Genomic DNA, 13,462 nt, shown 5'->3' on the forward strand with positions numbered 1-13,462 from the left:
ACGCAAAAAATGCGAGCTGAGTCGAGTCGAGTCGAGTCGTGTCGAGCTGGTACCATGCAGTGGAAAAGCGGCATAAGCGTAAATACCAAGAATGGTTTGACAACACTGCAATGGATATAAACAACCTCCTCAAGTCAGAACTCGTGTATGTGCATGCTTCTCTCCTAAGTAACCCGCAATCCTCTACAGCAAAGAGTCACTACATCTCCATCAGAGCTGAAGTCCAGCGCACCCTCAGAGTCATGGAGAGTGACTGGTGGACTAGGAAAGCCATCGAGAACCAACTTTACAGTGATACAAACAACTTCATGGATGATGCCATTAAATCCATCTATGACCAACGGAGGAACCGACATAAACAGGAAACTCCTCTGGGGGTTACTGGGAAAGATGGGGGTTCCACCAAAGTTCCTTAACATTCTTAAACAACTCCTCAATGGAATGCAAGCTTGTGATTGCATCGGAGGCCAGAAATACCCCTCTTTTAATGTGGAAGGGTCAGGCAAGGATGTGTCCTAGCCACTGTCATATTTAAAATGTCCAGCAGTCACTCTCCTCTCACACAAAGTCCTGGAAACCACAGATGTATATCCTACCGGTATCATAAATACCAACGTGCGATGGCGGCGCCCTGTTTGGCTGCGGCAGCATTGACTCTCGATAGAGACACGTTTTCTACAATCTGGCTTCATAACTTGCAGTGAGCCGGTTGCAAGTTAAGGTATGATCATAAGTCTTGGAATTACAACAATTAAGCAGTAGACACTATGTGGACGTTGAACTTGAGGAACGCCTGCACTGTCTCAGATTGCTGCGCCGTGAGGACCCAGCGGCCGCAGAGCCGCGGAGACATTCACTTACACTGGCAACTACAGAAGGACACTGAGGCGGCTCTACAGGGCTAACGGCAAGGCTAAAAGCTAACCTGTGGAGGACACCGCTCCCATCAGTTCTCCTGTCGAATGACGGGTCTGGAAAATAAAATTGATTATTTCCATCTGAATCTCACAACAAAAAGGGAGGTGAGAGACTGCTGCGCTATTGTTCTCACAGAGACATGGCTAAACTCATCAGTACCTGATGCGGCTGTCAGCTTAGGCTAGCAACATTCCAGCTCGACAGGGACACTGTTTTGACTGGTAAATCCCGGGGGGGCTCTGCATATTCTCAGTGACTCCCCCCACAGATCCTCTCTGGCCAACTTCAGGAAGGTCGTAGGTCTGCTAGGGGACAGCGAAACACGATACAAGAACCACCTCAAAACCCTCCTTAAGCGCTGTGACATCCTGTCAACATCCCTGGAAAGCCTGGCTGCCAACCGGTCTGCTCCTGTAGGTGTGCTACACCCAGCCAGCAGGTTGTAGGACACCTACAGGAGCAGACCGCTGAGAGAAGAAAACAGCGGCATGCACAGAGACACCAGTGGGCTACAGGGGCCCCCTCTCATGTACAGGCCCACATGTGGCAAACCATGCGGGTCGCGCATCGGCCTCCACAGCCACATGAAATGGCATCAACGAAACCCCCCAAAATAACACAGCTCTATTGGAGCAACATTATTAGATGTATGTTTGTGTGTGTATGTATGTGTATATGTGCGTGTGTGTGTGTGTGTGTGTATGTGATTGTGTATGTGTGTGTGTGTGTGTGTGTGTGTGTGTGTGTGTGTGTGTGTGTGTGTGTGTGTGTGTGTGTGTGTGTGTGTGTGTGTGTTTGCGTGTGTTTGTGTGTGTGTGTGTGTATTTGTTAGGCTCTAGTTTTTAAATTAGAGTGACCTACCACCGTTCAGCAGTCAACTGGAGCATAGCCCAACACACACATAGAAACACAAAAACATACAAACACACACACATAGAAACACACACCCATAGAAACACACACACATAGCCCCACACGCACATAGAAACACATACACATAGAAACACACACACAAATAGAAACACACACACACATAGAAACACACACACATAGAAACACACACACATAAAAACACAAAACACATAGAAACACACACACACACATAGAAACACACACAAATAGCCCCACACAGAAACAAACGCACAAAAAACCACACACACAAATAGAAACACACACACACACACACACATAGAAACACACACACATAGAGACACACACGCACACAAACATAGAAAGACACACACACACATAGAAACACACACACACACACACACACACACACACACACACACACACACACACACACACACACACACACATAGAAACACACACATAGAAACACAAACACATAGAAACACACACACATAGAAAGACACACATAGAAACACACACACAAATAGAAACACTCACACACATAGAAACACGTACATACAGAGAAACACACACACACACACACACACACACACACACACACACACACACACACACATAGAAACACACACACATAAAAACACACAAACACATAGAAACACACACACAGAAACACACAAATAGAAACACAAACACATAGAAACACACACATAGAAACACAGATACATAGAAACACATACACACACACTTGGAAACACACACATAGAAACACACACATAGAAACACAAACCATGCTCACATGGCAGAGAAGATGGAAACGAGGTGTATTTTGCCCGCCTACACACACATAGAATCATGCAAACCAATGTGCAAACAAAATCTAAATTGTATTAGTATTAAGTAATTTGATTAAATAAAAGAAATGTAAAAGGTTTTAGCTTTCCACAAAATACGTGAAACCCAAAAAAGGTCCTCTGTTTGCTCTTCTATAATTAAACAAATACGCACTCCGAGACAATTTATGTAAATTACTTTGAGAGCAACATTTTTGAAGCGCCGTGCATTCTGACATGAACACACACACACACACCCACACACACACCGCACACACACACACACACACCTACACACACACACACACACACACGCACCATCAAATAAGCATCCCAACCCCACCTTCGCCCGTGTGAAATAAGTCTACACCATAATACCGTAAAATATCACAGAAAACACACGTTTATAGCAGGAAGGGAATTGCCAAAAAACGCAGCATGTATAGATTCAGGGTTTCCTACAGGAAATTATCATGAATCATGTCTGTGTACACATCAACAAACATGAGAACGGCATTTCTTTATCAAGTTCATAATTCAATCTTTTTTCAAACGGGACTGTGGGAAAGTTCAATTGAATGTGGATCTACGTGTTCATGTTAGTGTATGGGTGTGCGTGTGTGTGTATGTGTGTGTGTGTGTGTGTGTGTGTGTGTGTGTGTGTGTGTGTGTGTGTGTGTGTGTGTGTGTGTGTGTGTGTGTGCTAGTGTGCGTTCTCGCTTAAGGTATAATTACTCTGGCTGACATATCTTGTGTGACTAATGGGTGTGATTTGGCTCCGAGCAGCCAGCTCGTTTGTCACTGAGAGGGAGGAATAGTGGGAACATGGCTACTATAAGGTCACACAGAGACTTGTACTTTACACTGGGTGTAGCTTTCTAGGTATCACAAACGCCATGCCCTGTGTCACATAGCTGACGGTTCAGCAACAACAACAGGGTACATTTCTCCAAAACCTTGCTTTTGTGGATTGCTGTATGTATCGAAAGGCAGCTGTGTGTCAGAGAGGATCTGTGTGTTAAAAGGCGAAGGTAAAAGAAAATCAATTTTACTGCAAAAAAGGCTGGTGATATTTAGACCCAAAAATCAATGCTTTTAACGTTGACTTTCATTGTTGCCATTTTCAATATCATGTTGACAGAACTTTCACTTTTTATCCTAGAGCAATCAAACCATCCTACTTACCATTAGGGCAGGGGGCTTCGTTCATAAAAGTTTGTTCATAGCCTCACCACCTGTTTATGGCCGATCATAGGCCTGCAGACCATTATGCCATCAAAGACCACCCCCCAAACAACCCATTATGCTTTACCTCCAGCAGGTTAGGGCCATCCGGGGAGAGCCTACCCAGGAGGTTTTCGGGGGAAATGTTCAATAAATGCCCCAATTTAACACATTTTGAGATTGATCTATGATAAAAAATCACTGACCAATTGACCACACAAACGTAGTGACTAGACCATTTGAGTATGGTCTAGTCGTGCCTGAATATAATGTATTATTCTCTATTCCATTTAAACTCAATGAGAGAGTAGTGAATTGCAATACACTTAAGACAATAAGGAATAAAACCATGTTTTCATACGGTTGAGAGTGAGGGGTTGGGCAGGGTGGTCCAGGCGTCTTACTGGGGAGGTCAGCGCCCAAGGTCTCGCGGTAACCGTCAGCAGGGGAACAGCATATTCATCTTAAAGGGGTGTGTAATGGTGAAAAACCGTGGTCGGGTTTTTCCTATAACCCCAAGTTCCTAGGTTTTAACCTTTTGCCACACAGAGAAAGTAGGTGATGGCATTGTTTGACACGCAGTTTGTGTCCAGAGCTTGACTGTCCAAGGCCGTCAATTGGCCGTCATTTATTGTAAATAAAATATAACAAAATAAGGATGCAAAGCAAGTATCTATATCAATGTGTTTCAAAAACAGAACGGTCAATAACTGTGTCTGCTCATCTGCCTTCTCCCCGCCATGCACTTCCGTCACCTATTTAAAGGGTGCACCAGCACTTGTCGCAGGTGTTCACTCATCACAGGTGGGAAAGAAGGAGAAATTATTGGGTCAATCAAAACATAAAACTTTTAATGCGGCTCCTACAGGGTGATATCATACTCATTCGACCCTTCCCTTTGCTTTAGACTGTTATATGATTTACGTCTGCTAAACTAGAAAAATCTAAATCCGAGCCAGGGGGAGTATTCGCGCCCACCGAGAACGCCCCCTCAATAAGTACGTGAAACAGCTTGTTTGCGCTCACACTTTACTTCCGTAACAGTGTGACGTCAGACTGTACGGGCGGTGCCTAAGTGCAGAAGTCCCGCCTCCCGGCTACCCGCAACGTTTACAACTTCTCGGTGGTGTGAATTGACCGACCAACGCGACAGAGTGGGCGTGCTGACCAATGCAGACTAGGCTTCATTGAAACATTTTTGAAAGATGCTGAAATTGGTTTTGCAGAAATTAACAGTGTGAGAATAATAAGGGGTATTTCTAACATACAGGCATTATCCCTAATGTAGTAATAGTAAGTAATAGCAATTATTAACCCTGAAAAAGCATGATATGGTATCTTTAAAGGTCCAAAAAATCAAGGTAGCCTCTAGTGATGCAACCCAGTCGCCAAGAAAAAACGTAGACGGTGTACGTTTCCATGAACACTGGAGACGTACTATTACAACGTACAAACAGCGTGTTATACCTACAGTATCCACGCGTGCCGCTGTGGAGGCGGGTTTCGGGGTTTGGGTTTCACGGCTTTCGCGGCAAATTGTGGACACGATTGTTTAGGGGGGGGGGGAGGTAGACTGTTGTTGACCGGGGAGGGGGGGGGGGAGACACGTTTGTTGAGGGGGGGGGGGGGACGACACGATTGTAGGGGGGGGGGCACGCTCGACAACGAGAGTTGGTTTTTATTGAACGCTCGACAACGGGAGTTGGTTTTTATTGAACGAGACTTCAACACGGAACAGCTGCACGAAACGATGGTCACGTCACTCTTGGTGACGGTGGCGACAACAATGAACACACGAACAATGTTAATAGAACAACACACAACCACATAACATCCCGAACCCATCAACCCCACTTAATCCTAACAACAAAACAAGTTAACAAAAGCCCCATTTGTCAACTGACAACCCCAATTCCCAGAATCCCCCGCGGCTCCGGAACACGGCGTAGCTTATATTAATCTTTATTATCCGAATGGGAAATGCAATATTTTAGGACAGATACACCATTAAACGCGTTTCTAATGACATTTCTAGCGAGAAATGTACATTTTCCTTACATAATCTTCAGTCAGTGAATGTGTATGATCTTTATTAATCTTTATTATCTGAATGGGAAATGCAATATTTTAGGACCGATTCACCGTTAAACGTGTTTCTAATAACATTTCTAGCGAGAAATATACTTTTTACTTGCATAATCTTCAGTCAGTGATTGTGTCTGATCTTTAGTTTTATAGTTATTAGGATTTGATCGGATCGCTCGCATGTTTCAACGTCAGGTTGTTAGGCTGCTTTCGCTAAACTAGCAGCTCACGTGCTTCCTGCGTTTGTGTTATTAAACTGTTACTTTATGTAACTTTTAATGATATCATCTTGTTAGAAACACGTATATCTGAGAGGCAACCCAGTCGCCAAAAGCATTCGTTGACAGTGTACGTTTCGTGAACACTGGATTACGTCGCATTTCAACATAAAATAGCGTGTTATACACACACACACACACACACACACACACACACACACACACACACACACACACACACACGCACACACACACACACACACACACACACGTACACGGTGCATTTCGCTGCTAAAACAACAACAAAATATTCCCTCAAATATTATTACTAAAGAACCGTTTTCCAAAGAACGAAATGTAAACCAATGCATTCTGAATGGGAGTGTTTCTCCGATTTTTCCATGCTACACAGAACGAAATGTAAACCCATGCAAATAAAGACTTCATTGTCATAATCATTTAAATATCATTAATCTCCGTGTGTTGGGTGGTATTCAATTTTTTTCAACGGGGCTGGTGCCGTCTCCTTTTGACCTTTTGACCCCAGACTTCTGGGGGAATAGCTGAATCAATTCATTAGTCAATCAGAAGCATGTAAATATCTTCCCGGTGGTGTAGGAGAACGAACAAGGTGTCCTTCAACATCTACACTTCCAGGCGATTGCAACGGTGCCACACATGAGCATATTCGAACATGTTTAATGGTAGTAATTAGCTGTCGAAATTGGAGGCCTTAATCAATAATGAGCAGCTATTGATTTGCTTCCCGATAAAAAATTGTGACAAATGACATGTTATTTAGCATCTACACGTTGAGCTGAGTCCAATGACACCAAGCATGACACTCTAGCTAATGGTAACATGTATTTTACATGGTACACCTAGGTCTAGGACATGATCTCGGTGTAGCAAGAGGGCGAGCTTGATCTCATTGGACTCAGCTTAACGTGTAGATGCTAATTAACATGTAATTTGTCAAAAATCTCCATCGGGAAGCAAATCTATAGCTGGTCATTATTGATAAAGGCCTCCAAAATCGACAGCTAATTACTACCCCGAAACATATTCAAATAGGATCATGTGTGGCACTGTTGCAATCGTCTCGAAACGTAGATGTCAAAGGACACCTGTTGCACGACCGGGAAGATATTTTCATACTTCTAATGGATTGATTCATATTTTAAGGTTCTCGGAGTGAGACTTTAAGCGGCTGCAGCAGAAGTGTTGAGACGAAAGATGATATCAAGACATTAATAGAATATTCCCATTCACATTATGATTCTTCGTCATAACATCCGACCAAACATCCTTTACATTCACCGAGCGAAGATTATGAAAGTCCAGGCCCCCCCTTCCTGCACTCGGGGTCCGACCGGGCCAAGTTTCGGTGCGGGGGTCCCAGTTAGGCCCTAGAATATGGTATTCAAATTTCAGGGTGGTAGGACCTTCCTATCTCAAAAACTGTTTTTCCACCACATTCTGAACCATTAGGTCTCGCAGGCAACACTTCTGAAGGGGCTTTGTCCAAATGACAGTCCATTTAGGAAAACTTTTTTTCTCTATGGGCTAGAACTACAAATCTTGGATATGTCGTTCTCGGGGCCCCGGGAAATGTGTGTACACATTTTAGCATCCCTAGCTATCTCGAAAAGGCCGGAAAAGGGGCGTGACCTCCAACAGTACAGTCAATGTACATAAGACAGAGGTTAGTTTCTAGGCCCCATTTTTTGCGGGATGGAGGTGTACATTTGTGGCTTAATGTGTGTAGACACAGCTGGCCTGTGGCCACGTCTTTGAAGTCTGGGGTCAAAAGGTCAAAAGGAGCCGGCACCACGCCGCTTATGAGATAACAAAAAGTGAATCTGTATTTCTCTCATAACATTTTGTCATTATTGAAGAGAGGCCTGATTCTCAGATATGCATGTTGGACTGTTAGGGTATAGGTCTGGGAAGAACTTCAGGCCAAAATCTTGCAAGCGAGCCGCTGGGTGCAGGTGCAACGAGATGGAGCACTTGCTGAGTCATTTCCTGTAGGGCTGGAGCCACAGGTTGAAGCGTATGCGTCCTTTGAAACCCCCTTTGATATATAAGAGACCCCAAGGTACAGTTTACTTAAATGTTCTCGCCTCTATTATATGATACTTCCACCACTGGGACGTGGCAACAACTCTCCAAATCCATATGGGGAGGGGGGGGGGATGCTTTTGGACAGTAGGGGTGTAGCCTACACTAGACATAAATAGGAAGCAAACTCAGGAGAAGGAATGACCTCTCACAAATATTTATTGAATAAATTGTTTCAAATAACCCTGCCTCGTTAAATCAATGAACTTGGTGTTTTGCTTTCAAAAATAGGTTATAGAAGAAGTCTAATCTGCAGAAAATAAAAACATCCAAGCTGCCTTTTAAGGATACCTCGGAATATCTGTCTATTTTTTAACCGTCGGACCCCAGTTTACGACAAAAACAACACAATTTACGGCAGCTCCTTTGCCGCATGGTTTTTAGAGCCATGGAAGGATTAGAGGGGGCGGTCGATAGCAACCACCATAGCAGCATGACGGTCAAGTGACTGGATGCAGCCCCGTTGAAAAAAATAGAATACCACCCAACACACGGAGATTAATGATATTTAAATTATTATGACCATGAAGTCTTTATTTGCATGGGTTTACATTTCGTTCTGTGTAGCATGGAAAAATCGGAGAAACACTCCCATTCAGAATGCATTGGTTTACATTTCGTTCTTTGGAAAACGGTTCTTTAGTAATAATATTTGAGGGAATATTTTATTGTTGTTGTTTTAGCAGCGAAATGCACCGTGTGCGTGTGTGTGTGTGTGTGTGTGTGTGTGTGTGTGTGTGTGTGTGTGTGTGTGTCTGTGCGTGCGTGTGCGTGTGTGTGTGCGTGTGTGTGTGTATAACACGCTATTTTATGTTGAAATGCGACGTAATCCAGTGTTCACGAAACGTACACTGTCAACGAATGCTTTTGGCGACTGGGTTGCCTCTCAGATATACGTGTTTCTAACAAGATGATATCATTAAAAGTTACATAAAGTAACAGTTTAATAACACAAACGCAGGAAGCACGTGAGCTGCTAGTTTAGCGAAAGCAGCCTAACAACCTGACGTTGAAACATGCGAGCGATCCGATCAAATCCTAATAACTATAAAACTAAAGATCAGACACAATCACTGACTGAAGATTATGCAAGTAAAAAGTATATTTCTCGCTAGAAATGTTATTAGAAACACGTTTAACGGTGAATCGGTCCTAAAATATTGCATTTCCCATTCAGTTAATAAAGATTAATAAAGATCATACACATTCACTGACTGAAGATTATGTAAGGAAAATGTACATTTCTCGCTAGAAATGTCATTAGAAACGCGTTTAATGGTGTATCTGTCCTAAAATATTGCATTTCCCATTCGGATAATAAAGATTAATATAAACTACGCCGTGTTCCGGAGCCGCGGGGGATTCTGGGAATTGGGGTTGTCAGTTGACAAATGGGGCTTTTGTTAACTTGTTTTGTTGTTAGGATTAAGTGGGGTTGATGGGTTCGGGATGTTATGTGGTTGTGTGTTGTTCTATTAACATTGTTCGTGTGTTCATTGTTGTCAACACCGTCACCGAGAGTGACGTGACCATCGTTTCGTGCAGCTGTTCCGTGTTGAAGTCTCGTTCAATAAAAACCAACTCTCGTTGTCGAGCGTTCAATAAAAACCAACTCTCGTTGTCGAGCGTGCCCCCCCCCCCTACAAACGTGTATCCCCCCCCCTCAACAAACGTGTCGTCGTCGTCCCCCTTCAACTAACGTGTCGTCGTCGTCCCCCCCCCCCCCCCCCATACAATCGTGTCGTCGTCCCCCCCTCAACAAACGTGTCTCCCCCCCCCTCCCCGGTCAACAACAGTCTACCTCCCCCCCCCTAAACAATCGTGTCCACAATTTGCCGCGAAAGCCGTGAAACCCAAACCCCGAAACCCGCCTCCACAGCGGCACGCGTGGATACTGTAGGTATAACACGCTGTTTTTACGTTGTAATAGTACGTCTCCAGTGTTCATGGAAACGTACACCGTCGACGTTTTTTCTTGGCGACTGGGTTGAGTGATGCTGAGGCTGCAGATTGCAACCGAATCCCGTCTCCTCACACCTCCCTCTCCAGCAACTACACCGGCCTTTACTTCAGTATGAAAGGTGCCCTCTGGTTACTTCCAAAATGAGTGTCAAGCGATTTTCATGGAGTTGAATTGTATTTAGTTATTTAGTCTTTAAACGTAAAACCATAGGTCCATTTGCAACTAAGGCGATTGTTCATTGTGTTAACTACGGAGCTGAATGGGACTGTAGAATGGGAAAGTCGAAAACTCTGGTTTGCGATAAAATGACACAACTTCTTACGTCACCAATATCGATTTTCAAATTATAAATAAACTTTATGTTGAAAGTATACACCAGGGGTCAGCAACCCTAGGCACGCGTGCCACCACTGGCACATGGCAGCATAATCATTGGCACACTTAACAAAAAGAAAAAAAACAACAACATATTTTTTATTTTATTATTATTAAAAAAAAACACTGCACAATACGGCAGCATAATATATATATTTGTTGCACTTTATTCTGTTTTGGGCATTTCCTGCAGTGCAAATATGATTAAATAAGTTACTGAAAGCAGTGTTCTGAAATGGTGTTCTGTTCAATTAAGAAGAAAATATTTAAAATATTGGTGGCCTGTATGCATCACCTTCACATGGTTTTGCAAAGCTGTACATGTCTTAAAGATATTGATGTGGATGGTTCCAACATTCTCATCTATTCTTGTTTTTTACATTTCTCACAGTGCAAATATGTTTTTGAAAGAGTTTCTGAAAGTGGTGTTTTAAGATGGGACATATGTAATTATAATTTGTGTAAGCCCATGTAGCAAATATAACAAAACATTTTTTTTTTAAATGTTGATGCATGATTGTGGACTATATGGAAATAGTACAATTCCAGGTCTTCTGGAAATGTTTTTGGTCGCTGTGTCATAATTCAGCTTTATATTTAACATATTGTTGCGGCGGGAGTATGGGGTAAGGGGGTCTCTCCTCAGGGCCATCCAATCTCTGTACTCCCAAAGCGAGAGCTGTGTTCGCGTCCTCGGCAGCCAGTCAGTTTCCTTCTCAGTGGGTGCTGGTCTCCGCCAGGGCTGCGCCTTGTCACCAATCCTGTTTGTGATATACATGGACAGGATATCGAGGCGTAGTCGTGGTGAGGAGGGGTTGCAGTTCGGTGGTCTGAGGATCTCGTCACTGCTTTTTGCAGATGATGTGGTCCTCATTGGATCATCGGCCTGTGACCTACAGCACTCACTGGATCGGCTGGCGGCCGAGTGTGAAGCGGCTGGGATGAGGATCAGCACCGCTAAATCTGAGGCCATGACTCTTAGCAGGAAACCGGTGGATTGCTTACTCCGGGTAGAAAATGAGTCCTTAGCCCAAGTGAAGGAGTTCAAGTATCTCGGGGTCTTGTTCGCGAGTGAGGGTACTATGGAGCGTGAGATTGGCCGGAGAATCGGAGCAGCGGGGGCGGTATTGCGTTCGCTTTACCGCACCGTTGTTACGAAAAGAGAGCTGAGCCGCAAGGCAAAGCTCTCGATCTACCGGTCGATCTTCGTTCCTATCCTCACCTATGGTCATGAGGGTTGGGTGATGACCGAAAGGACGAGATCGCGGGTACAAGCGGATGAGTTTTCTCAGAAGGGTGGCTGGCGTCTCCCTTACGCCTCGTGCCCACTGCACCGTCAGTCAACGGACGTGGGAAGGCGTGGCTGACGGATGGGGGAGTAGTCTTTGCAGAGGCAACCGTCAGCCAATCAAATCGCTTCGCCGGGTTCTTCCCGCTTCTTCCTGCTTGTTGCGAGGCAAGATGACCCGCTTTCCCGCTTTCCAGTATCGTCAGAGCCCGAGTCGCGTCACAGTGCTTACATTTGCATACGCGATCTGATTGGATGACGGATCCGTCGCGGCCGAAAAAGTTGAACATTTTTCAACTTTTTGACGGTGGCGAACGCTCCAAGTCAACGGACGGATCCACAATGCATTGTGCGACCGTCCCCATTCAAAGTCAATGGGCAACGGACAACTGACGGAGGTAGTGGGCACGGGGCGTTAGGGATAGGGTGAGAAGCTCAGCCATCCGTGAGGAACTCGGATTAGAGCCGCTGCTCCTATACTTAGAAAGGAGTCAGCTGAGGTGGTTCGGGCATCTGGCAAGGATGCCCACTGGGCGCCTCCCTTGGGAGGTGTTTCAGGCACGTCCAGTGGGGAGGAGACCTCGGGGAAGACCCAGGACTAGGTGGAGAGATTATATCTCAACACTGGCCTGGGAACGCCTCGGGATCCCCCCGTCAGAGCTGGTCAATGTGGCCCGGGAAAGGGAAGTCTGGGGCCCCCTGCTTGAGCTGCTCCCCCCGCGACCCGACCCCGGATAAGCGGATGACGATGAGGAGGATGAGGATATTGTTGCTTAAAGCACACTCATCAACGAGAAAATGTCAAACTGGCACTGAATGTTGAAAAGGTTGCTGACCCCTGGTATACACCGTCGCCACTCCCATTGAAACGAATGGCGCAGTGATTATTCTTCAAAACGAGAGCCGGTAAATTGTGAAAAATGAATTAAACTGTTGTTTTGAAAGGAACAGGAAGTCGCTTGTGTTATTCGTTGTTGTTGATTCAGAGGATTCTGATTGGCTTGCATGGTTTTATCCTTCTCCCTACACTGCTGCCGATAGGTTTGGCATAGTTATAATGGCGCTCTACGGCGTATTTATGCGGGTTGATGTAATGACAACGATGTTGTGTGCACAATGTTATTTTTGAAAACGCCGGGGGGGAAATATTAGTTTCTGTAAATACCCTGCTATGCATAAATGTGGCCTTAGTTAACAGGGAAACTATCTATTAGGATACTTCTGTATAAGGCCACGGTATGTGTGGATTTCAGTCTGTGCAGAGAAGGTTCTTATTCTTTCTCCACATCTTGAAGAGCAAGATATACCTGACCTTGACAATTGTTCGGTGTCCTTTTAGATATGTGCATCGAAGTACCACATACATACTCACGTACACACACAGACACGCATGCATGCACACACGCTCAAACACATTCCATGCGGTAGTTTGACGGTGCGCGAGTGGAGCAAAATATCAACAATATCCAGGTGTTCATTATCGGAAAAGGCGACAGCTGCCTCCTTGATTCAGCCCATCTCTGGCAATAATTGTCATACTACATACAAAGAGCAGAGTGTCTGC

This window comes from Gadus macrocephalus, chromosome 22 (assembly GCF_031168955.1).
Source record: "Gadus macrocephalus chromosome 22, ASM3116895v1".
Lineage (NCBI taxonomy): Eukaryota > Metazoa > Chordata > Actinopteri > Gadiformes > Gadidae > Gadus > Gadus macrocephalus.